This window comes from Amblyomma americanum, chromosome 2, assembly GCF_052857255.1.
Source record: "Amblyomma americanum isolate KBUSLIRL-KWMA chromosome 2, ASM5285725v1, whole genome shotgun sequence".
Lineage (NCBI taxonomy): Eukaryota > Metazoa > Arthropoda > Arachnida > Ixodida > Ixodidae > Amblyomma > Amblyomma americanum.
Window position 1 is genome coordinate 79,684,446 of NC_135498.1, and position 27,192 is coordinate 79,711,637.

Genomic DNA, 27,192 nt, shown 5'->3' on the forward strand with positions numbered 1-27,192 from the left:
CTGGACACTTTTGTCCCCGACACTATATAGCTAAATGACACAATAATTAGCCCTGTTGTGCATCAGGTTCCCTACGTGCCCCGAATATCTCTGTACTCACAGGTTTTTGCGTGAAATATCCACTGTTGAACATCCACTTTTCATTTCTGATACGTTTAGGACATGTCAAGACATCGTTTTAATTATTTTATTGAGAAAATTTTAGGACTGAACCACATATGTAGCAACATATAAGAATCAAATCTGAAGTGATGCATAGAATTTAGAAAAATGCACACCAATATGACTAATGAAAGACGTGAAAATTGTTGAGAGCCAGGACAGTTTGCCAAGGAGACCACGAGAGTTTAGAGCGTAACTGAAGCTATGCCTTAGTTTTATTGTAACACTGCTGAGAATATAGATTACGCTAATGAGCAAAATAAGAAATACCGTGGCTCAGACAAGTTTAGGCAAGTGTGCAAACCACAGCCATGAGCAAGTCAATGTGCCCTTTAAACAAAGGGCTTTTGTGACTGCGCATGTCAGGCGCATCTGTTGTTTCAAAATGACTGTCGCAATTCGAAATAGTAAAAGCACAATTATTTCACTTAAGCTTGCACTAAATGGCTTTCATTTTTTTTTTCAGTGTGTCTGTATTCGTCTCCGTTTATAAACGAAAAACCTGCGCGACAGCCCGCTTTACTTGGCGTCTTGATTGACATTAGATAGGCATTATATTGGCAGTGATTAGAATTAGTACATTTCGGTTGCGGCGTCCACTGTATTCAGTTAAAAACAATCCGGAGGCTTTACTATGCACTTTGAAGGGGTACCCGACGCTGTGAGAGGAGGAGGGAGCAGACCGCGGAGGCGACACCATGCCTGTCGGTCATGCCTTCGTGTTTGAAATACTCAAGGTCACGCTTTCGTCATCAGAACATTCCTACATATATGCGCGTTTTTGCATCACCACGAAATATTTGCATTCCTTGCCACCTGAATTTGCCACGTTAATTTTCAGTGTGCATACAGGCATTCATATCTCCATCAAAAAAGCTTCCTGTCTTAATTTCTTCGTCGTCCTCTTTGCTGTTCTTTTTTTTAATGCGCACGCTTTGTTTTCTGTTTCTGCTTACAGAAGTATACGTACAAATATATTCACTAAGTGTTTGGTGCCCATGAGCAAAAAAGAGCAAGGCAGAATACGTTTTCATCTGTGACAAACGTGTGTGTTAAGCGTAAATTGGGAAACGAGGAGCGAATCGCGGAGATTCTAAGTGCACAATGTTTGGGGTTGATGGCTACTAGTTTTGCGACTATTACACAGTTTTTTTTTTACAGACTGCTGCGAAACAAATTGTTACTTTCATTTCAGGATAACCTAACTCTAGCAACCAGGGCGCCTATCGTGCTACTCGATTTTTTTTTCAGTACTAGCCTCAACACTTTGACCGAAGGCTAGAAATCGGTGCAAGAACAAGCCAAAGTGCTTCCCTGTTTTGTGTATTTAACGTGGAAAATAGGTCATATTTTGACGTAAATGAGGCATTGCGAACAGGCCAATATTACGAATAGTCAAAGTTCGATATGCGACAAACTATCAAAACTTTTCCACGTCTCCAAGCCTTTGTCGCCGCGCGCTTTCTCACTCCATTAACTAGTAAAAGCGATAATGCTACCCCTCCAGCCTGAGTTATGAAGAGTGAACAGGTGCGTCAAACGCTCACGCATTGTGGAAATCTTAATATGACATTAAATCTTCGCACAGTTCTTCAACCGCAGCCCTGCGTCGGGCATAAATCGGCGTACAAACAGCTTGATGAAGCAGTGTTAAAGTGAAACTAACCACGTCTTCACTCAAAACAAGGCCGCCGGAAGATATTGACGTGTAAAAGGCACTTAAAGTTATGGCCTTGAACGCTTACGATCTTCCAACGTACACCGTAAATTTTCAAGGTCCTAACTTATACACTTCCCTGTGTACGCTGCTAGTAATGGCCTACGGACATGTGAAATAGTGATCTCCCTTTCATCTCTCTACTCGCCGCGGTGACTCAGTGGTTAGGACACTCGGCTACTCATCCGAAATACCTGAGTTCGAACCCGACCGCGGCGGCCGCGTTTAGATGGAAGCGAAACGCAAAATCGCCCGTATGCTGTGCGATGTCAGTGCACGTTAAAGATCACCAGGTGGTCGATTGGATTGCAAAACATTTATTGCGTCAAGAGCAGGTTGCAGGAGACACATACTAGATTGCCGCTAGCCCATGGCTGGCGGCGACCTCATTGGCCCGCTCGATTACCCGTACTTGAATCTTGGGGTCCGAGCTTACCAGCACGGCCTCCCACCGCTCGAGAGAAGGGAGCTGTATCAACTCCGCCGGAGGCGGATCATTTGCGCAGTTCCACAGAATGTGGCCGTATGTGGACAACATTTATGGCAGTTTGGTTCGTACTGGGCAGGGTACATGAGGGCAAGCAATGCCGGATTCAGAAGGGAGCGTATTTGCAGTCGGTGCCAGGTAACTTCCTGCGCTTTTGTTAAGGATTTGTGGGGAGAGGGATATGCGCGCCTCTCCAGCCTAAAGTGATTGGTGATGTCATGAAATGAGATCAACCCGACCCTCGTGAAACCAGGTGGCCGAAATTATTCCGGAGACCACCACTACGGCACCTGTTCCTTTCTTCTCTTAGTCCCTCCTTTATCCCTTCCCTTACGGCGTGGTTCAGGTGTCCACCGATATGTGAGACAGGTACTGCGCCATTTCCTTTCCCGAAAACCAATTTTCATTTTCATTTTTTTTCATCTCTCTCCTTTCTATCTCTCCCTCCGTTCCCCTTCCCACGTGTAGTGTAGCATCTTGGGCGTCGCCTAGTTAACTTCCCTGCCTTTCCGTTCATTTCTCTCTCCCTCTCTCTCTCTTTCCAACGTGCACTTATCTGTAGGTAGAATACCGATAAATGCACTCAACAGACTTCAGCTGGCTCTTTGATCAACTTCTACGCTCTTTTTTAAAGACCTTTCCTCTTTTCAAGAAAAAAGCGAAATCCGGTTTCCTCTGCTTAGCGCAGCTGCCACAGGCAATGGCGCCGATAAGTTTAAGCTGTCTGCCACACAAAACCATCTTACATAGAACAATGCACCTCGCGGCGACGCAAACAGGTGTGCTTCTCGCGTGTGCACCACCCGCCGCATCGACGCGGCTGCCGGCAGGAGTACCACAGCTCTTAGGGTGCATCGCGGCGGCGGAGGCGATCGGTCTGCAGTTGTCTCTGAATCACGCCAGGAGGTACAGAACCCGGACGAAAAACACAACAAAAAGTTTCCTGTCGTCACAGCAGATTTTCTGTAATGTTTTTGACGAAAAGCTTGTAGTAACAAAAGAAATCTCTCTACCAACAACAAGAGTTATGTGTAAATACTACAGAAAGGTACTACAGAACTACAGACTACAGGAAAGTACTACAGAAAAATACTAAAACACAACAAAATAATTTGTCGTTACTACAAAAAAGAACAAAAGGTTTTGTTGTATTTTCTACAGGATTCTGTTGTTATTTTTTTTCTAAAACGGAACAAATTTCAAGGTCTTTAGAGTGAGAGCTCGAAGAACTCTTGATTGTTTTTCAGAGCCAGCTGGTTTCCGAAGCAACAAGGAGGTCTTCTGTTTGCGCTCTGGTATAAACAAAAGCATGAACACTGTTACCCCCCTTGGCCCATCCATCCAGATTCTTTTCATTCCTGGCTATCCCATCCAACGAGTTCTTTCTCTTTCACTGTTATTTTTATTTTGTTTAAATGTTTAGAAATCTGCAAGAAAAAAATTCAGGACACGAGATCGCAGACGGGTGCGTTCAGGCTTCTTCAGAGGACATTTCTACTAAACCTGCAAGCCATTAGTGGGAGCATTGTTACCAAAGGAGCCTGCCGGTACCAGAAAAAAAAGCTACTACTTGGAAATAGTAATAGCAATGGCGCTTTTATGCAAGTTTATTGTTTTCTCCCTTCATTTGTTTAGCATTCACAAGACATTTCAGCCGTGTAAACACCGGACATGCTGACATGACAGAGACATGAGAATGGGCAGCTTATTTTCAATAGTGAACAATGAGAATCGCATTTTAATGAAGTCAACGTACAAATCGAAAGTAGTACTGCTTATGTGTGCTTGTGACTGTTGCGAATGCTGTGCTTGCTTTGGGCAGAAAGCCCATATCCATGCACAAATGCGTCGATTATTGCGTGCCACTCTGCACTGCATGTCGTAGGTGCGCTGTGTTCTGTGTTATGTTGGCAGTTCTTGTTAGAGGACCTAAATGTACTAGCCGGGGGTGCTGTCAGGCACATGCCTCCCCTTGCAATGTCGTATAAATGAAAAAAGATAACAAAAGTTCACCTTCCTTTGGAGGAATAAATTACACCGGCAGTAGCGTAGGCCTCCCTGTCGGGCCTGACGCACGTGCTCCTTAAATTGGATGCTTTCATGTAAAAAAAAAGTTGATAGAGAAAAAGGGGGGGGGGGCGGGATGTGGTGCCACTTTATTGACCCGGAAGATCATGAAAAGTTTGATATTTGTGCCCTTACTATTTCAAAAGACTAAAGAAGAGGCATTAACAATGTGTAAAAAATAGCAGATGACTTTTTAGCATTGCGGGTCAAAACTCTGGTTTCAGGATCAATGCCTTGTAATAGCTTGTAATAGTTAAGTTTCAATATGCATTAGTCCCATTATAAGGCAAGCAGGGGAGAGTAAGAGTCAGACAGGATAAAGGAAAAGCAGGAGGAAGCTTAACCAGACAGTGCCCGGCTCGCTACCCTACACGTGGGAAGAGGGGAATCAAGGAAGCGAAATGGAAAGAAAGAAGAGAATTTAACGTTCAAGTCTTTCATTTAACCTTGATGGATCAACATGGTGTTTTGCTAGCTTTTCTTATTATTTCTCCTGCTATTTATTATATTCATTTTTGATGCCTTTCTTGCTGCGATGTGTGCTAGAAAATGTGTTTTATTTATCATTGCCATTAGCACTGTCACTCCCGCTCACACAAGCTGCTTCCAAGCGTCCTCCTGCTCTCCTCCCCTGCGATTTTAATGCACCACTGTTCCCAGGCTTATTTTACAGCGCAAGCTGGTGCAGCCGGACACTCAGAGATCTCATTTCAGTTTTCCGCCTAAAACTACGTGATGACATGAAATATCACATGACCCATGGGTCGCGGGACCCGTGAGTCAAGTCAGCCGTTAATTGTCGCGTGGCCTATTAATTGTAGTGAATAACCGCAGGGGCAGCCTAGCTCTTTAAACTTTCGCCTTGTGGGCAAACGTGATTCAATACCCAGTACCTCGGTACCTACCGGTACCTCAATTCAATTCGGTACCTACCGGTTTTCCAATGTCAAAAAGCTTTCCCCTCACCTGGTGCTCAGCTTCTGTTGGGCGAAACGCTTTGAAAGTGAGTGTTTGACCAAACCGCGAGGAGACCAAACACATTAGCCAGCCGTACAACTCTCTTTGGCCAAGCTTCCCGCTCGCCATTAAAATTAACTCATTCTCAATAGTGAGTGGGCCATGTATACTATTCAGCTGTCACCCTTGAAATTTAACAACTCAGAAAACAAACGACGCAAATAGACGTAGGGCGGAGAACGAACAGATAGAAGAAGAAGGCTGTTTGCCCAAAGATCAGTTGTGCTCCTGTAAAAGTACATTTAAGCACCGGCCACTTTGTCTCAGCACTGCCGATCTTTGGCCATAGCGCCTTCTTCAGACCTACGAAAGCATTGTAGTGAATATTTTAATATTCAATATTTTAATAACAAAATACTCAAGAATTCATTTTTTTTATTGATACTGTAAGTCCCATCAGGGACTGTAACAGAATGGGCGGTGAATAATACAACCAGGTGCAGCGCACATATTGGTAAGTAAAACAACTTGAACAATAACTTACGGTATAAAATGTTAAAAAATCGGTTAGAATTCAAGTTTAGGTACAAATAATAGGCTGCAAACATTGTGACAAGCAAAAAAAGGAAAATCGGCTGTAGTTAGCGCTGTAATTTCAGTGTAGGCACAAAAAAACGGTAAAAGTAAACAAGGCAGAATAGGAAAGTGTGGAAAATGAGAATAATTACTGGGAAACAAACAGGTGACCTCTAACCAGGGCACTAAAGCCATCTAATGATGAGCTGTTAGTAATATCTATGTTTAGATCTGAAGGTATCCTTAGCATTTTGTCCGCTTTTTTTTCGCAGTCTCTTTCATCTGGTTTTGTTCCACGTGACTGGCGGCTAGCTAAGGTTGTGCCCATTTTCAAGTCCGGTGATCTTTCTTCAGCACTAAATTATCGACCAATATCATTAACTAGCACGATTTTTAAACCAACTGAACATGTGATTCATTCACAGGTATTTAACTTTTTAGAAAAGCACATCTTTAAATATCAACACTGCTTCCGTAAAGGGTACTCGTGCGAAACGCAACTTGCTGGTTTTATCCAAAATCTTCATTCATCTGTTGATGCTGGTATTCAAGTTGACTCTATATTTCTTGATTTTTCCAAAGCGTCCGACAGGGTACCTCACAACGGTTATTAACCAAATTAACACTTCTTAATATTCACCCTCCTGTTATTGCATGGGTTAAAGATTTTCTCTGCTCCAGGTTTCAGTTTACCGCTGTCAATAACCATAATTCGTCTCTCAGCCAAGTTCATTTCGGCGCTCCACAAGGAAGCGTGCTTGGCCCCTTGCTTTTCATGATATTTATTAATGATTTACTTAACTCAGTTTCTTCCCGAATCAGACTTTCCGTTGAAGATTGTGTGATTTATTGGAAAATTTATACTAACGAAAATCGCCTAGCTCTTCAATCCGACCTCGACACAGTAACAGCATGGTGCTCTACTTGGCTCACGTAACTTAACCTTTCTAAAACAAAATTTATGTCTTTTACTAACCGAATGTCTAGATTTCAAACAGAGTATTCTTTAAATAACACTCCAGTCCAGTTGGTAACCACGTATAATTACCTCAATTTTCACGTTTTTCTAGACTTAACATGGAGCCACTATACTAACCTTATTCTTGCATCCGATAATCGGTCTTTAGGTCTCTTAAAACATAACTTAAATCATGCTCCGTCCCACCTCTGATTACGTGCTTACACCACTTTTCTTCGACCAAAAATTGAATATGCTTCGACTATTTGGTATCCTCATCAAGCATACTTAATAAATAACATCAAATCTTTGCAGATAAGCTGCAGTTCGTTTTATCTTCTCTGATTATCCGCGTTATAGCAGCATCACAGCCTTGAAAAAACGCGCTGATTTTCAGGATCTATGTCTCCCTCGTGAAGTTGCACGTTTATCACTTTTTAATAAACTGTATCATCACTGAACGCTTCATAATTACTTTTTTTCTTTGCCTTCTTCTATTTTTGAACGCCGCGACCATCCGCTTAAAGTTAAGCGCTTGTCATGTCGTTCATCTAACTATGCACATTCATTCATACCACGTAAGATAACTGACTGGAACGCCCTGCATTCACATGTTGCTACCGTCACTGATGTGGATAAATGTTATCATCTATTGGCCGCCACTACCTCTGCTTAAATTTCTTGGGTACATTGTTAACTTACTATTGCATTAGGCTCCTATCTAGCATTTCTGTTATTGATGATTCTCGTTTTATTTTCATGCCGTTGTTTGTGAGACATTGTATAACTTGCATTAACGTTACTGTCTGCTGCTCTGTTCATGTTTTTGTTTTTCCCCTTTACGCTTCAAGGTTTACCTTTGTGTTTTGTATTTTTTGCAGACTCATATGCTTTTATCTGCTTTTTGTAGTTTATTCAGATTGTGGTTTATTTGTTTACTTTTGATTACATGCCTGTACCCCCCCATGTAATACCCTCGAACTGAGGGCTCTTAGGGTTATTTTGTATAAATAAATACCGCGCGTGTTAGCCTTTCCTTGGTTAAATAACAACCCTGTTTCGGCATCCTTAATCGATTAACATGGGAGGTGTCGGAAGCCTACCGTATCTCTAAGAACAAGCACGCATGATTTAGTGAGTCATCTGTTTTCCCGCATGAAAGAGTGCAGTCATATCAGGTCGCGCCTGTTTGATTTCTGCTGTTGATTTCTGCTGTTTTGTAGTTTTGTGTACACTTTTTTCGAAGCATGTACACATTTTTCGTTCTGTGGTTAAACGCTCTGTCGCGAGTCAGTGCTTGTGGTGTCTGTTCTTCATTCGTCCTCCCTATCTTCGCGTTGTTGTTTTTTTTAAGGTGCAGTAGCAAATAGTCGAGTTGTCTGCATTACAGTTCAAACAACTCGCAGCTCCACCCCTAACTTCCCCGTGCCAGATTCTCTCTTCCGCATCCTCTTTATGAATGCAGCTGCTGCTGAAATTCAGGACACACTGTCATGAATGCCTTTTCTCAAAGCTTTTCATTGCAGAACAGCGCTGCACCACGCGTACAGTACTGAGAGTGACTTGTAGCAAAAACAACGCGAATTCTGTGCGTCCTTTTAACGCCTCTTTCTTTGTTTTTCTACCTAAACACGCACTGCAAGACTGTTACGTAATGTCCAGAAATCTCTCTTTTCGGTATCTGAAAACAAAAAGAGACAAGCAGTTAGTCAAGAGGTCGACGTTCCTAGCCAGGCGCATCGGTATCCGAAACGTCTTTAGCAACAAGCTGCACTGCTTGAACGGTCAGTGACCCGTGCTTCTGCACCGCGTTGAGCGCGGGGGCACTGTCTTTCTTTAAACACACTGTGCCCTTACTTTCGAGTTCAGCGCAGATGAAGAAAGGGACTGGCCGGGTAAGAAACGCCTTGCACTCAGTACGTTGCCATATTGACTGCGTGTGACGCAGCCAGGGCGACACTGCTAGCAGTGGTTGTGGTGACGACAGCCGGGTTTAAGGAGAGAAGGGGTGCTAAGACTACTGAGACAGAAAGGGGACGGAACAAATAAAGAAAAAGAGGCTAAAGCGGCGAAAAAGGGAGCGATGGAAGGAAGATGGGGGAGCAGAGGTGGAGGGGTGCGGCGGGTGGTGCGCTAGCGTCCTCCTGAGACAAAAGTACACCAACAGCAGCAGCAGCAGCAGCAACAGCAGCCCGCAGCTAGGCGTTCTCTTTTTACCGCCCGCCAGCGAGCCGGTGTCTATTTTCGGGAGGTCCTCCCCGGTCCGGTGGCGAGGCTGGCGTTCGGGGGCTTCCTGAGGGCAGACGTCACGTTCCCATTATACGAAAAGGTGGAGGAGGTGACGAGTGTGGTGGACTAAGGAGGGGGAGGGTTGAGACCCGGGCCTCTCGCCCCAGCCCCTATTTTTTTTCCGAGCCCGACCACCAGGGGGACACCCTTTCCGTCCGCCTTCTTCTTGGCGGCCGCAGACGCACGCAAAGCGCGCGACGAGTCACAGACACCTTGCCCAGGGGCACGCGGGGAACCACCGGCCAGCGAGGCGTACGAGTCGACCAGGTGAGCGCATGCTTGTACAGCCACTCTGTGCGCAATACTCACACACAGACAGTCCGGCCCCAGTCATGGATTTTGAAGTCCGGCATGTACTATACGTGGCGAGAATTGGAGTCACTTAAACTGACATAGGGATCACCGGATCACGGTTACCTCAGGACTTGGTTGCCATCCTGCGGACGACGGGTCGACGTAGCTGCAGCAAGACTGCTACCCACCTCTACTATTTCTAACCAGTCCATCGCTACTTTCTCGAACGAAGAAGACCACAGTACACCGGAGACGCAGCCTCGGAGGCATATTTTCCTGGCTTGAGGACCTGGAAAAGGACGTAGCTGGCCAGAAGCGTTTCAGACTCGGAGCATGCGCAATGGGAGGTTGCAAGGCAGATGACGTGCGCATTATAAGCACACCGGGTTCTCGTCTACGTTGTACGGTGTCGACAATGGTTGTGCATTTGGCAAATGCAGGCGTTCTTATTAATGAAGCCTTTCATTCTCATTTAAAGACAGGAGAGATGGGGAGCATTGTATGAAGTTACAATGGCAGGTGGAGGCGGCCATCGCCCCTCCCGATAAGCGGGAGTCGTACATGTTAATACAAAACGTTGTAGACGTTATTTTTTACCACGGCGGCAGTTCATTCTGCGGGCATTTTTTATTTTTTTTTATGGTCGTCAGGGGCAGTAACTCAATGAAGAGGCATACGATGACAGCGGTACCTTTTCCAATCTTCCGCTCACTTATAATAAGAGTGATGACATCGACCGAGTTTAAACTGATGAGAGACTACATAAAAATAATTGCGGCTTTCAGCTTGCAAAACCTCCGATTATAAAAACAAAAAAAACACACTTAAGATGACAGTCACAGACTTTCTCAAACCTCATCGAAAACAACTGCGTTTAAGTCGGCGCAACGAAGAAACCTTGTTCGCCTGCTCGTGAAAACAGGCCCGCTGCGGCTCAGGCATTTTATTAATTCCACATAATAAGCGCGCTATTATGAAAACTAGACTGCAAGCAGAAGTTATCGCAAAGTCCCGCTTATTGTAAACAAGCTTCGTCAGAGGGAGAACAAACTCACATACAGCGCCGTCGACGGCCTTGCGGAGAAACATTCCTTCCTGTTTGTTTACGCATTCATCGGCGCAGAAAATGTGGGCCGGCCGAGTGGCGCGCGCTTGGAAGCCCGTTTCGTGGCCGCAGGCAAGTGAAAAGAAATGGGTCGGGGAGGAGCGCCAAAATATGCTTCATTACTTTCTTTTCGCTTCGGGCTTAGCGCGCGCTTTAATGCAGCTGGGCTAGGTGCCTTCCCGGTGGACGAGGTATACACTTCCAAGAGGCGGGCGACACGCCTCCACTGCTTTAGTTAGGTGGCATAAAACAACGAGTGGCACGGATCAAATCATGGTTTCAAATTCATCATCTCTTCCTACGACCTTTGAACTGAGGCACAAATGTAAAGCTGCCAAGGTATACATGCTCAATTACAACAGCGCCGCAGCAAGGTAGGAAAGGAAGTGGGGTTGGTTACCTTGCACTAGAAGGAGAGTGAGAAAAAGACGAATAAGTGAAAGTAACGGGAAACCAACTATTTTATTGCACCTGTGATTTATCTATCAATTTGATCAGACATTGCGACTGACGCAGTCTTCCACTTACGAGTCATGTTTCTTCACATTACCGCACATGTGCAGACACGCATGAGTCACGTGCGTGATTTCACACGTGAGCATTAAAAATGGCAGCAGCTAAAGCCGCAGCAAAAATAAAACAAAAGATAGAATATGGAGAAAAATATAAGTGCCTGCTCATCCTTCAAGCAACGTTTTTTTTCTAGGCTAGTCGGTTTATGTTGACAGGTTTAAACGCAACGCGAAAAATGACGGGTCGAGAACGCCCGCATTATTAGCGCCCGTTTCGTCGCATGCGTTCTTCTTTCAGTTTGTGTTTAAAGTTCTGTTGGTCTGCGACTTCGTGGAATGGGCCTAGTTACCTAGTAGGACAACAAACGTCGTGCAGAAGAGCTAGTTTCGTCACGAAGGCAAACTGCTGAGTTACACCGTGAGATTTTTCATGAACGTCGTCACTTTCGTACAAAGATCTACCTCGCATATCCTTCGCTGTTTAATTCAGCTGTCACGAATGCATGACTGAGATGATCAGCGGTACACCTTGGTTCTTCCATCTTCAGGTTTCTGAATAAGGGGCTGCATTTTAGCACTGAAATTCTGCATGAATCTGCGCTTCTACATGCACGGCACGATCGATAAATGCGACTGTTATGATTGTTTTTTTTTTTCAATGCGTACGTGACTAACGGAACATAAACTGTAAACCCTGCGTTATACAACTCTGCAGAAGGTGCGACATGTTAGTGTTTCCAAATAATAAGCTGAAGGCTAGTGTGGAATATGCGCAGCTCTTGATTAGAAACGGCAAAATTAGCTGCGCATGCGTCAGAGTAAAAAAAAAAAGTGACTTGAGTGGAAGCCTGCTCAAATGAAAACAAGCATTTATTACGTGCTTGCAAATGGCACTTCAGCCAAGCTTTTGAGTTATTTTGTTATTTCTGGTATTTCCTATTGTATACTACGAACTTTTATAAATGAGGCAAAAAGAAAGATTGCGAATGCAGTTCTTTCTAAACGGCTTTAATTTGCTTCTGTCAAAAAACTTAACCAACTTTTACTCGCGTGTCCATTTATGGCACAATCTGCACTGCACTGTTCCATATTCATCGAAGTCACCACGCGCACAGAGTGGAAGTAAATCATTCAAACCAGTCTTAAAACGTCATTGGACATTACTAAGTCGCACGTGTCATCTAGTTGATTCAGAACTATATGGTCGTCTGTGAAACATGGACCCCTTCGGAAAAGTGAAGATCACGCTTGATTGCTTCATCTCCAACTGCTTACATCGTAATCGACAGACTAATGAAACAGTCAAACGTTAATACAGGATGAATTCGATATAAGGAATTATACAGCGAAACAGCAGTGAACGAGAACCCTGTATAAAATTGGTGTTTCTGCTGGGCCTGTGGATTTTCCGCATTTCAGAGGTACTAACTAACTAAGTTTAGTATCAAACGCTTCTTTTAGAATTCTTATACTTAATCTAACCTTCCAGCTGCATTTTACTAAGTGTAAGTACATGCACAAGTATGTGACAAGTATATGTATAAGCGGATGCTGCAACAAAATAATCAACACAAGCCGCTCTGAAAATGATACCTACTACGAGCAACGTGTAGTTAAGTTTTCTCTGTGTTCTCTTCAGGTGTGACGGGTTATAACGTCATGCCACACCACACTGTTTCAAAAAGCCCAAGGTGCCTGAGCTGTAAAGCTAGTGAGCGAGAATCTCAGACAAAGGATACCATATCATCACTTTATACGTACATTAGATATGTTTTCTTTTTTCTTATTTACTGCGGAGAAAACAGATCGATGGGCATCTTAGCAAGCCACACGTTTACGAAAGTTCGTTTTACGGGTTACATCATTTTACGCGCAATTGTCAACTCCAAAAGCAGCCACGGACCCGAGTGCTCTCGGCGTTTTGAACTTTTCCTCCAACAAAGTGTTTTCCAGCTCCCATGAGCTCAATGAAGTTCAAATCTGTATATGTTCTCTTTGGCAAATTGTAGATATGGACCAGCAAAGTGTAGTCAACAACTACGCCCGTGCTGCAGTTGGCGCAGCAAAAACTACGAAAGACTAGACGCTTCTTTTTTTAAAGGATACGCCTACCGCTGTCATAAGACGCCGATAACATCAGTGTCTTTAAAGAAACGGCACGGGTGCTGTCGCCGGCGACTAGTCCAGACCTTTAGGATAAATATCTTCAGCCGCGTACACAGCTGTAGGTTTAGTGATGCCCCGACAGCATTTAAATTGCATTCATTTTTTTTTTCGACGCTGCAACTCGAAAGCAGGTCGTGACCATGAGACACATCTTCAGTACAAAACGATCTTATTTTTAACAAAGGAAAGACGAGTTCTGACTCTGGGGGTTTTGCGTGCGCCATTTCTTCTCCGAAACGGTAACCCGTTGCGACACTGCGCGCAGATTGGCAAGGGGTGAGCCAACTGGCGGGAAGCCACTGAAAATAAAGCCCGCAGTGAGCAGAGACGGGACGCTGCTGTCACCCGCGTTATAAAGGCCTGCCGCGCGCACCCGCTTCTGTTATTCACGCGCGCTATCACGTCAAAGCACATTGAGAAAACAGTCGATTATGCAGCTGGCACGCTGGAAACAGTATGCCTGATCAGGTGGAGTTTTTTATCTCCTTGGCGATCGTCGAGGGCTATTTCGCGACCTCTGCTGCGCAGATTCCTCGTCCAACGGGCCTTGTTTTTATTGCCGCCAAACTAGCAGATGATGCTTCTTGCCTGTGGAGACGACATGAGCTCGTCTATTATAACAGCACTGCTTGACAAAATACGATTGCAGTTCACGCAAGTGGCTCAACAAATGTTTTTTTCCGTCCCTGTTGAAGTGCTGCAGTTACCTCTTCTTGAAGTGTGACACACATTCACACTCAGAAAGACAGCGGTAGTGACACAGAATGAGTGCGATTCTTAAGAGGCCGCCACACACCTGCGGAACCTAGGCAAAATGGCTTGGCTTCAGAGCGCGATTAGGGCTATTTCGAGGTTCCGAAGGTTCGTACTCGAATATTTAGTGACAATAACGTTTTTAGAAAGCGTGAATGTGCTGCTCAGAGGAGAAGGAAGGCAGAAAGAGGCTGCCCGGTAGCAATGAGCATGATGTTTAAGTGAGGATGTGCAGTATTTCGAGAATAAATGAACTGCTCGGCCACCTGGCAACAAACAAACAAACTAATTATCATAGCACATCCTAATTTCCTGCATAAACACAGACTCAACGTGTTTCAACCGCTAAATTATCTGAGGAGCGGCGTTACTGATTCGCTAGTTTTTTAATCGAACGTACTGCCTTTCTTGAGAAACGATGCTTGAAAACTGAATACGCATATTCCGTTTGATACACATTGCATCTTGATTTCCTTATCTTACACTTATGCTAAGCGGAATCGTGGTTCTGTACGAGCAGCATACATCGCTTTCAATACCAAAAGGTCCTGAGCGCCTCAAGCCAGTGAACGCCTAACTGAAGAATCGGCCGGTGTAAACCAACTAGCAAAACACAAAGCTGTCGCGATAAAACCACGTGGCCGTCCCAAGCCTCCGCGCTTTAGTCGTCAGGGCGTCGGGGTGACGCCATTCACACTTTCTCAATGACATGGAATCACTGCGCATTATTCTTCGCCGCGGCTCTGAGGTTGCGAAACGCCACGAAACTGACTCGAGGTGGCGCCTCTCAATCACCTGACGTCAGCCCTGACGCAATGACTTCGCTTTCTCTCTGCCGCACGAGAATTCTGGACGGATTCACCGCTTGTCTGCGGGTGACGCTGCCAATTGCGCATCCTTGCACACTCTCGAAAACGTCGAAACAATCTATCTGCCGAGACAGACGCCCGCGAGGTCATGGATGCCGGTAATTAACGGTGCGCTAGAAAAATTTGGCAGAAAGAAATTGACACGTTGCCTGAGTTGTTGCGACAGAAGATAAACGAAAAATTAACTGCGCTATGGCAGCTAGATAAACGAGAGGGCCCACAAAAACGCTGCTTAATTTTTGTCATAGCGTTCTTTTTCTTTTGTAACGCCGTTTTGATAAGCTGTAACCAGCGGCGAGCCAACGTAACTCTTCCTCTTTGGCATGTTCTCATTTAGCTTAGTTTCACCCTCCGTCGCTAGTTTAAGCCATTGAGCGGAGCAGGTAATAAAAATTAATAGGAATAGTAGAAGGAAAAATGGAGAAGGACACTTAAGCTCCGCCTTAAGGGTATGACGCGTTAGCGTTAATAAATTAATGCTCAAATATGAGGAACGGGCCCTTCTCTACATTACATTCATTGATTTCTGAGAGCCCGCATAACACTCCTGACGCAGTGGTAGAGAGTTAGGCGGTTAAGCGATGCACTACTATCCTGCGATGGCCGGTGCTGACACTGGCTGGGCTTGTGCGACCCAGGTTGCCCGAGCAACTTCTGGCGACCAGTCGTTGATATAACTGCGGCTCAATAATCATTAATTTAAGAGTTTGCTCACAATCCGGTGGGAAGATTGCGATGACGCCACAAGATCACGTGACTTAGGTGGCCCACCTAGGTTGACTCGCTGGGGAGTTTTCGTGGATTTTTCGCTCACGGTCAACGATGCCGACTCCGGCTTTTCTGCGTCACGGGCTCCTTAATGCTACCGCGTTAAGATACTATGCTATACCTGACCCGGTTCTAAGTGTGCCCGCGCGTCTCTAGATAACTCAAATCGTTAACAATTTTCTCATCGTGTTTTAGGAGACAAACGAAATACAAATCTCTTGTCACTGTGCATGGCGCTTCTAACGAATTCCTTGATGGCACAAGCGCATTTCTTTTTACGGGGTATCGACCTTTTTCTTTTTCCATGTTCAAAAGAGGGTTCCCGAACATTGGAATCTATAAGCGATGATGCTACTTTCTGAATTTGTCAAAAAAATCGTGAATAACTTCTCCCAGCTACGCAGGTCCAGATTACAGGCCAAAAGGCAAAAAATGCGACGACTGACAAAGGAACGTGCGCAGGGCTCCGATAAGTTTTACATGATGTGCAGTTCACTCATTCAAAAAATTCGGATTATAAGTAGTCGTTCAACTCTACGCCAAGGATACGATTCAGCATCATATGCCCTGGCGCTTACAACAACGTTTCAACTTCGCATAGACGCAATGATTTTTTGTTGTTTTTTTTTCAGCGGTGACGTCAAGTGTTCTGAAGTGTTCAGTTGAATGGCTCGGTTCAGATTTTTGTGCGTGCCTGCCGTTTGTCACTCAATGGGCACTTCACTGGTGTCGTTGTTGTGACAGCCACTGAATTCGATTAAGAATTCATTGTCCCGGCGTACTTTGCCCCCTATGATTTTTTTAATGCGTGATAGTGCTCTTAGAGCGGCGTTTTTCTGGTGCCGCGGAGCCACTGGTTTGTCTTCGCATTCTCCGCGGTCCTCGGCCATCTAAAAATTCTCATTCTCCAGACTATGGCGTGGGCGTTGTAGATATTTTCCTGGTGCTGACATCTTCACTTTTGAGGTTTAGCGGGTCCGGTTCCTCACCATCCACAGATGGGCGAATATTATGCACACACTAATTACGTACTCATGGTAAGTCTCCAGTTGAAGTCTATGACATTATCTTCACTGTGGAAATGTAAAATTTCATTTATGGCACCTGCAGTGAGAAAAAGCAACGGACTGAGTGCGGGCCACAAAGTAGCATTGATGTGCAAGAATCGAGGTTTTTTTAAATCAACGAGGCTCATTTAAGCCATAGTGGGAACTCATGTACAACTCCCAAGATTATCGCCCATGTTTGACAGCGATGAGAAGTGCACTACGTCTACAAAGACCCATTCTCACATTAAAATATTTAAAAAAAACGTTGCCGCTGTTACCGCCTGTAAAGCGTGTTTTGCCTGTATGACAGTTAAGTTGCGCGGGTAAGCACACTTACACAGAAAACGAATTTTGTAGGCTGCGTTTCGATGGAGGCGAAACGCTAAGGCGCCCGTGTGCTGTGCGATGTCAGTGCACGTTAAAGATCCCCAGGTGGTCGAAATTATTCCGGAGCCCTCCACTACGGCCCCTCTTTCTTCCTTTCTTCTTTCACTCGCTCCTTTATCACTTCCCTTACGGCGCGGTTCAGGTGTCCGCCGATATGTGATACACATACTGCGCCATTTCCTTCCCCTAAAAACCAATTTTCATTTTCATTTAGTCATGCGTAGCAGCAGTGATTTCCAAATTTAAATGCCGCGGCTAGCGTTTACAAAAATAAACGCCTGAAATAAATTACCTAAAAGCAGCTGCTTAGTTTTTGTGCAGTCAAGCTACTTAAATGTGAACAATGCTACGTATTCAAGACGGTCCCTTTTCACTCGAGTGTCCCTGGCATCTCTGAAGTGAACGGCCTGTGGAAGAATTTCACTAAAAAACAGTATTATCATTCTTGTCACTAACTTTTAACAAGCCCGGCGTTAAGTAATAAGTTTACAGGTCACTGACCGAGGGAAAATCCGTGACAAAAAGTGCTTACCATTCCTCACGACTCCAGCAAAAAACCTCTCGCGGAGTCAATTTTCTCTCGGTTTTACAACACGCTGCACAAGGTGTATGAATGTTATTTTAGCGATGAACCCAGTGCAGTCTGCACGTGATAAGGTGCACTAAAATACAAAAAGGTTCATTAACTGATACCGAACATGGCTCGCATATGAGCGTATTTTTACCGACAGAGTCAAATCCAATATTTGGAACAATTTGACCGGCTTGACATCCCTGGTCCTATGAGTTATGAGCAAATACCGATAGATGAGCGTGTTGCGCCGGAAGAGAATGCTTTGACAAGAAAATGAGAGGACGGGGATGGGGATGGAGAGGAGTGTATGTGTGGAGGGACCAACGTCCGCGCGTCGGTTTAATGAAGCGCACTCGCAATGCCGCCGCCTCACAATCGCCCGTTGTTGTCGTTGCCTCACGCGGGCCGCTATTTTGAGGGCCGCCGCAGCCACCACAGCATACTTCCCAGCTGCTCCGACGACGCGTCGCGGGTCCGCTTGTTTACGCTCTGCCTTCGCCCGCGAGGCGTTGACGTCGGCATCAGGCCCAACGGCCGACCTGGCCGCGTGCAATCAGGGCCGCCCATTTGTCCCACTTGGAGCGCGATGTGACACGACCGGAAGCCAGTACTTCGACTACCTTTCTTATTTTTAATTGCATGGCCTAAAACAACGAAGAGAAAACGTGAATGGTCGCTTGAAGTAGGCTTGATTCAGAATGGGAAAGGATCGGCGAACGAAGGAATTGAAAGTTTTATGTTTCCGGCGGACGTTTTGTCAAATGCGACGCGACCTGTCTCCTTTCTCAGACAGGAAATAAGAACATATACACTCGGCCATGCGCATTTACGGCCAATCTCACGGCTGTGCCTAAAGTACGGAAATGTCGCTTGCATTTATACTGGGACTGCGAGATTACTGCTCTCTATTTCCGTGGTATTACTGGTAGATTCACAGCATGTGACAACCTGATAACAAAGGCAAAAGTGGCGCTAAAGAATGTGTTGATATTTTTTTCTGCGTAGCCAGTTTTCATTTAAATCGCGTTATTCGGCTTACCTTTGCCTGCCATAGGTTCAAATACCCGTTCAAATACAGAAACAAGTCCCAGGGTGTCTGTATTGCGGAAGGACTTCATCAATGGAACGGAGAAACTAATAACTCTTGTTCGCGGCAGTAAATTCAACCGTAACAGTAGTGAACGCACACATGCGACTTAATGGTAACATAATTGGTCAAAGCGTTAAGAAATACAATTTATGCCAAAAAAAAAACACGAATGATAAAAGGACCAGAACTGTAATAACTCTCTCTAAAATTTTCTTACGATTTCAAAACCGCGACAGCCTTCCCAGCTTTCTGACGGCGACTGGCTCCAAACCCAAGCCGATCTGACTGACCATAATACAGCAACTCGCGTCGCTGCGCTACACAGAGAGACGACCTGAACGCGACACGCGTTGGCCCCTGTACCCGATACCACCGGAACGCAACGCGCTACGCAGGCAGTTCGCGGGGAAGGAGAGAGAGAGAGTCTGGAGAACTGTCGCTTCTTCTACACTCGCGCGGATCCCCGACGCTTTCGTCTCGGGGTGATGCTGCTGTTGCGTTCGGCGGTAGCGTGTTCTAGAACAGTCATACACCTTCCACCGGCGCGCAGTGGTGGGCGGACCCTATTTGGAGTGCTGGCCCGTCTCCAGAAGGGAAACGTCGACGGCGGGGGAGGAGTACGGGACGGCAGAGAGAGAGAGGGGGGATGTTGGAAACAGAGGCAGAAAAACAGCGTCCAGCAACTCGGTCCGCACGGCAGCGGTAACGGGCTGCGCGGCGTCCGCGGTCTGCAGACGCGCGCACACGGGCTCGCGCACGGGGCGAGGGAGCGCGCTGGGTTCTGCCGCGGCGGCCGCGTTTTAGAAAAAGAAGTTGAACAGCACACTTGTCCGTGTGGCAGGGGAGCGCCGGGCTCGCTTCTGGGGCCCCCGGTCGCTTTTCTTAGAACGTCTCTCGGCGGCGGAAGACGAACCGCAGTCGTCCGTTGCGTTCGCTCTTCTTTCTATCGCGCGGAAAACGGAGCTGGCTGGCTGACGGTCGGAGGACACAGACACACACTCCTGGAGCCAAGTGGGCCCCGGTTGCAGCGCTTTCGTTTCGGGGGTGGCGGTGGCTTTGAGGTGTCCGTTGGGGATGACGCACTTCTTATCGCTAGATAAGCGCGGGTGACATCAAAGGCTGCGTTCTATGTAACTCCGCAGTGTGACGTTGAGCAGGTGTTCGTTACTGAAGAAGGAAGCGGTTAATAGAAGCAGCGATATACCAAAAGCACCGCATATACGAACTAGCTTAAGAAGCAGTTTCACCGCCTTGCGCCATGTTGTTGCACCTGCGATATTTTTTTTTGACCATTCTGCGGGATTTTCGCGCAGTCTGAGGTTGTGTATCTTTACTTTTATCCGCGCTTTCTCGCTTTTCAAAATTCACTAATACAGCTTTAACGCCGATGTGGCGCATACTTAGTCTGCCTCTACTCGTGGCACACACTTGTATAACGGTAGCTAAAAATGGCTGCAGCTCGTATCGTCAGGGTTTCAGTCCGAGTAGCCTCGCATGTGCCCTGCAATGTGACCGACAATGCTCATGATAGTGTGAAGAATTTGCTCCAGGATGCGCATAGTGCGCTTCCAAGCGCTTCCTTCACTGATGTCCCACGCAAAAAAAAAAGAGGACACTTGAGCTGTGCAAAGCCAAGAACATCAAACGATAGTATCAAGGTCAGCCTTAAATATACTGAGCTGCAAAAACTTTCCTTCTCTATTTTTTGACACGTCATAGATTGAGCTGTGACAGTTATGATGCGTGCAGAGGGATAAAGAAATTGAAACTGCTCAATAGAGGAGTGTCACTTGTACGACCAACGACTAACTCAAGTTTGAATACCAGTAAGAGAGTGGGCATTTAAATACGGGTCGTAAAAGACATGAGCTCAATTTTCACGCATAATAGTAAGAGCGAAAGAACTAGAGGACCAAGACGTAGACTAGCTAGGCGTGAGAGGCGAAGCCCGCGATTGGGGTCAGGGCACCAATACGCGTGAAGCTGACATCATAGTCACGAAGCTTAGGGGAGACGTTGGCCCCGTCAAAAAGAGGATATCAAGGCTGAAAAACACGGTGGCCAAATATGCCAGAATAATGCCCGCTTTACTGCTGTACGCGTGGGGGGGGGGGGGGGGGGAGGGGGGGATAAAGAGGAGGAACGTGAAGAGAGCAGAGAAGTCAAGAGCAATGCGTCTTCTAGCTTCTGGTGAACAAGATTGCGTGTTACAGCGTGGCACTCCTCAATTAATCACCTGCATTTCAAATAGCACTGTATTTCTAACTGCAGTAGTGTCCCCTTTCGTTGCTCTTCTCTTAACGAAGATCCCGTAGAGACCAGTGTATCCTTCGAGGCTGGAGATCATCTGCGCTTCTAAATACGTGAGTGCTCCTCTGTTATCCAGCTGCGCTTAGGTCTCTATTGGTGAAGTGGGCTCCCGCTGAAGCCCGTGTATTACACCGCTAGCTACATACAGGATAAAAACAGGTGCAAAGAGGTAGACTGACATTTGCACAGGCACACCTGTGCGGAAGGATGGCCGGACGAACAAAATATGCGGACGCGGGAGATCAGGCAAGACAAAGTGAAAATGTAACCGCATTACCGCACTCATACATTACATGCATTATAACAAACGCATGCCTTAGAGCAAAAAATGAACGTGTGCACAGGTCGAGACTCCAGCTCGTTGAATTCAAGAGTCAAGGTAGTTTTAACAAGCAAACAGAGCTGACCGCAAGTAATTTCTTGTTTGCGGATTTTTGAGGCACGACCACACCGCCATTCTTGTAGAGCCAGCGATCCCGGTGTCCAAAAATTCTTTCGACGTTGTCATCAAAGTCAAGAGTCTTAACCATAGAGGAGGAAATATTTTTCAGCTCCACATTTCTCAACAATAATGCGTTTTTGTTTCTTCTTGTTGCCTGACAAACATCCACAGAGCCAAACATCAACAGAGACAAACATCAACAAATGTGCAATACCACCGAATTTCAACTAATAAAAAAAATTCGGATATAGTTCACTCCCGTGTCTCTTTAAAAAAAGCCTCTACGATGATGACGAAAAGACTAAACTTGTTCCTGCAACCACACAAGCGAAGATGCCGATGTACGGACAGGATGTAGAACTGCAGAAACCGCATAATAACTTACCTCAGTGAGCAAGGCTGCGTTGTCTACAGGCCCTGGCAAGCATGAGATGTCTATTTCAGCCGAGCGGTTGTGCTCCAGTCTACACTTCGGCATTGAAATAAACAATAAAAATATTTCGTCTGCATTCTTGATTACTACATCGCTCAGTTAGCGTTAATTCCGCCTGTAGCGAAAAAGCATTAACTTAAAGCACCTCCTTTCTCTCACTGCATCCGAGAGAAGCGTCTTGATTTTGCAGCCGCCTGGTTCAAGCAAATGTACATCCTCACTCAAAAGTCTTTAAAGCCACGTTATTTATTTTTGAGCCGTTCAGTGCATCGTCCATGGCACCGCTGAAACTGTGAAAGTTTGCGGAATGAGGCCTTCACCCATCAAGATCTTTTAATCTTTAGGGGATGTCGCATTAACGCTGCTACGCAGTTCGTTGAGTCGACTGTGCTGCCTGCATTTGACCTAGGCTGTACGTTTCATCGTAAAAAAAGAGGCATTGACGTAAGAGGTTAATGGGGTTAGTCTTTGACTTGTAGACAGCGGCTGAATCCCATAGCGTAACTCACGCCAAGCCAGTGCTAAAGTTAGCTTCCATGTACGCGACATAAAGAAAAAAAAAAGGCGGCGATAAATCAGCTTGAGCGAGGACGCAAGCAAAATGGGGCATTGCTCCACTGCCATGAGAGATGATCTGGAAAAAAAGAAGAGACAGGAGAAAGAAAGAAGAGTGTCTCGGGTAATGTGGACCTAGGGGACGCTTACGCAAGACTCGTCAGCTAGACGGAGGCGGGTCGCGCCTCGCTAAGCGCTGTCCCGCCATTTTGGCGCCATCGCCGCCGGAGATGAACGTGAACGACAGATAGTGCGGAGGAAAGAAAAAAAAATAAGGGCAACCGCAACCAGAACGACGACACCTTCGGTCGTCGCCCCAGGCGCCTCGACACCCATCTGGAACGAATTGAAAGTTGAGAGGCGTCGTTTTTATACACTTGGCCTTATTTATTTTTTTTCATGTGTGTGTGTGTCTATAGGGGGGGGGGGGGGGGGGGTCACGTTGAAAGTGTCTATAATACACTACTAAAAGAACCTTTTCTTTTTAAGCAGATAATATCAATCTTTTTTTGTGTGGGTGCGTTTTCTACTTGTCCGTTGATGTCACCGCTATGTAAGCCAACGAAAAACGGCGAGAAAAATAAAAAATAAAAGCGGCAAGCGTAGATGGAACAGGTGCGGATGTTCAGGGGATGGAGGAATGAGGAGGCCAGCGTCGGCGCGTGTCCAGGGGGGGGGGGGGTGGGGGGGGGGGGTCCACCGTTTAGTCGCGGCTGCGGCGTTTATTCATAGTCGAAGGACGACCAAGTCGACCAGCCTTTCGGTAGCGTCCCCGCGCGCTGACAAGTCGCCAGCGGCGGCCGGAGAGCAGGTGTTGGACGCCGCCAGAGCCAACCGAAACTCAGGCACACGCGGCGTCCCGCAGTCGGCTTCCCGCTTGGCAGGACACCCGGTCTCCCCCTTCGCAAACCTGGCGCATGCAGAACACATGAAAACAAAGTGATAAGATGCAAAAAGGGTGTCGCACAGAGGAGGAGAAGAGGACATTGTTTTTGCCCACCTAATGGTAGTTTGGTTTAGGTCCACGTGACCTGGATGTTTTGGACAAACAGTGCGTGCTTGTGTAGAGTTTAGCTTTTTCGTTTGCTAAAGCAAGCGCTGACAGCCACCAGATGTTATTCGAGGCAGGTACGGGACAGAGAAAAGACGTTGCTGTTGCTGTGAGTTCCAAGCAATGGATTCTTACTAAAAGTATTCTCTCGAAACGGTTCGCAAAATACGTTAAGTAGTGTGGAAAGTATGTTTTGAGACCGGCTGCTAGCCCGAAAGCCAAGATCTGATCCCAGTACCAAAGTGAACCTGACGCCGACGTCATTTTAGGACTCGTCAGTGGAACTGTTTAGCGTGCATCTTGACCACAGCCCAACAGCGGCGAATTTGGACGACTTGAAGAATTCGCTTTGTTTGTTCACTTCATTCTTCCATAGCACTTCTCAAAATTCCCCACTCAAGGAAGGGATCAATAGCTACTGCCTTCGTCCAGTAGCACTCTCATAACAGATAGTTAAGTGTTAAATGCATTCTTTTAGTCGTGTAGAAGGTAATGACAATAAAAAATGGTAGCAGCAAATATGTCAGTGTATCAAGTAAAAGGAATAGCAAAAGCGATTCCAGAACGATGCAATCGACGCAACAGATGCACAGTGGTTAACTCACTCACACTGACTCAGCAAAGCTGTGCATCACGGTCAGGCCATGCTCAATGTGTTGCCACCATTGTTCTCGTAAAAATAGATGCACCTCGACACCGCACCATCTCGCTCAAGTGTCTCCCGCTTTAGGTGGAGTTACGGCTCTGAGTGCTGCAACCCTTGAGTGAAAGAGACCCGGAAGACTGCGTCACCGGCTGTCTTCTTTCCACTCGAGACGAAGAAGCGTTGGACACGAGCCTAATGCGACGAACGACACACGTGCGGCCGACAGATCAGCGTGGTAATGGATGCCGACGATAGTTCGGACACTTTTCACTTAGAAGCTCGGCGCGCGAGCAACCAAACACGAAGAACACGCGGACAATGAACGAGGTGAAGAAAGACACTCGCAACTTGCGATGTCTGCGTGCGAAGCGCTCATTAGAGGCATCAACTACATTTCATTCAAATGTAAGCACGCACATAGAGGGTCGAGTAGATTTCGTGGAACGCGGGTATTATGTTGACGTGTGATGAGGATGCACGGATCTGACCACGAGAACATTAACTTTCCGTCCGTTGTAATTAAAGAGGTTTGGTTTGGTTTGGTTTATGAGGGTTAAATGTCCCAAAGCGACTCAGGCTATGAGGGACGCCGTAGTGAGAGGCTCCAGAAATTTCGACCACCTGGAGTTCTTTAACGTACACTGACATCGCACAGTACACGGGCCTCTTTAGAATTTCGCCTCCATCGAAATTCGACCGCCGCAGCCGGGATCGAACCCGCGTCTTTCGGGCCAGCAGCCGAGCGCCATAACCACTCAACCACCGCGTCGGCTGTGTAATTAAAGAGGTCCCCGCGTTTTTTATTTACGCCTGCCTGACTGGAACTTAATCGCGCGTGTTTTCTATCCCTGTTTTTTGTTTATAGCATCTCTCTGATAATTGTGTATAGATGGCTGATTCTTCGTCGACAATTCGGTGTGGATATGCGCCGTCTGACATCTAAGAAAGAGAAAGTTGCACTAAATCGTTTGCTACGTTTAGCGAAATAAGCGGGAGGTATGCACTTAATGGTGTTGTATTTGCGACTGCCTCGACGTATATACTTGCCCACTGCGTCTAGAGTACGCTCACTGCGCACAGAAATCCATCCACGAGATTCTTCAGGCAAAAATCAATAAAGTAATTCCGCGGAAAAAAAAAAGACGCGTTGATGCCACCGTTAAAGGCGTACCTGCATCGAAACAGTAAATTACACAAGCAAAGAGTGGATGAACGCAGTGGTTGATGATAGCCGCTGTATTTTGTAGCCCTTTCGCGCTCAGTTGGAACTATCCTTTGGCACTATAGCGTCCATAGCCCAATAAAATAAAGCAGTGAAATAGAGGCATTTCATCGGGCTTTAGTATAAGTTCAGAGCAGAAAATAATGTTAACCTCAAACAACCTGTTGCTGAAGGGCCAACAGTGCTGGATATCAGTGCCTTGTTGTGCGCTGTGTGATGGCTAAGGAAAGGGCGGTAATTTTTCTTGAGAACTTCGGGTGGGCTTGTCGGTAAAGCTTCTTTTACGTGTTGTGCGCCATCTACTGTGCCCCATGATGGTTTTAAACTAGTCATCGTGACCGTGACGCTCTTCACTCCTGGACACGTTAATGCCACTTACCCGTCTGATATTCCACTTACATTTCAATCAGGGTTTCGCTGCATCACACTGAACAGGCTTTAGCCAAGGCCCAGTCAGGCTTGCTGCCTTCTGCCTTCGCTTCCTCTTTCGTTTGAAAGAAATAAACACCAATCCAAGTATCCCTGTTATTCGTTGAGATAAACTGGCTAGACAAAACGAGTCTTACGTCATTTCAGTAAGCACGTTAAATCGCTGGTCTCTCTCGACTCAAAAGGCACACGAAGTTTGAACTTCCACGTGGAATGACAGGGCCCGTTGAGCCACCTGACACTGTCGGCAATTGTACCTCGATGACACCTAAGCCTTAACGGAACCGGAGTTTAGTCGAAGAAGAAAGTGCTTCCTTACTCCTTCTGGGAGCAGTGAATATTAGTCACATCTCATTGCTTTCATCAAGATTTACTGCAAAGATCTTGAACTAAGGGCATCAAAGCTTAAAGCGGGAGAGAAAGAATGCTTAAGATAGGATACAGCTGAAGAGAGGTAGAGGTTGTTGTAAGCTAGCTACAAGTGGAACAAGTTTTGAGTAATACTGCCAGAAATCTGCAGTACTCCGCAGATTCCTTGTGAGAATGGCTCAAAGCCTCTTCTAGTCTACGCGGCGTTGAACGCGCAGACAAGGCCAGCCGGGTGTGACGACCTCGCAAGGCAGTGGAGAAGCACCAGAGACGGTGGCAGCGGCTCTATTTCTGGTCCTGTTGCTGTCGTCTCATGACACCTGGCGCAGCTGCCTGGCGTGCACCAAAGGCGCGACGCACAGAAGGACGCTGCAGTATTCAGCACGTGCAAGCAGTAGAAACCCTTGCTTACAGTCTAAACTAATCCGTAGGAGGCAACGACAAACGAATAAACAGTAAATACTGCTATAGTTATGAGGCTTTGGGAATACAAAACAAAAATATAACGCTGCGGTTGCTCTTCGCCAGAGGCTGCTTGGAATCTTATTCCGGGTGGCACCATCGCTAGAGACAAAGCTCAAGCTTTAGTTAGAACGCCAGCCCACGCAGGGGCGTAATCTAAAAGCACAATAGCAGAAAAACTTCCCGAAAGCTTGCCCTGGGCGGATAATTAGCACGAGCTGCCTTTTGGGAATTCAAAGGAGTGATTTTTTGGGGCTTCTGGGAACTGGGAGAGATCGCCAACATTAAAAAAGTTACATTGAAGCCCTGTCTGCACTTACGGTACCAATTTCCATAGAGAGGTCAAATAGCAAACCCTCATCTTGCAATGCGGTAGAAACAGGCGTTATTCTAGTCATAAGACCATGCGGAACATATTGCCAGTCGTGGCTATGCTATCCTACTGCATGCAACATGCAGTCTCAATTCAAAACCCTATATCAGGAACATGAAA

The 27,192-nt window shown here is 46.2% G+C and overlaps 1 protein-coding gene across 2 annotated transcripts in view; it reads left to right on the forward strand.

Moving 5' to 3' along the window:
- The first annotated feature begins 9,347 nt into the window (after positions 1–9,347).
- The window catches only part of LOC144121477 (uncharacterized), a 46,462-nt gene continuing 28,617 nt past the window's right edge, over positions 9,348–27,192 (forward strand). For both annotated transcript variants that reach the window (XM_077654702.1, XM_077654703.1), the window contains exon 1: positions 9,348–9,480. The gene's annotated coding sequence lies outside the window, so the exon portion shown is untranslated. The remainder of the gene's footprint in view (positions 9,481–27,192) is intronic.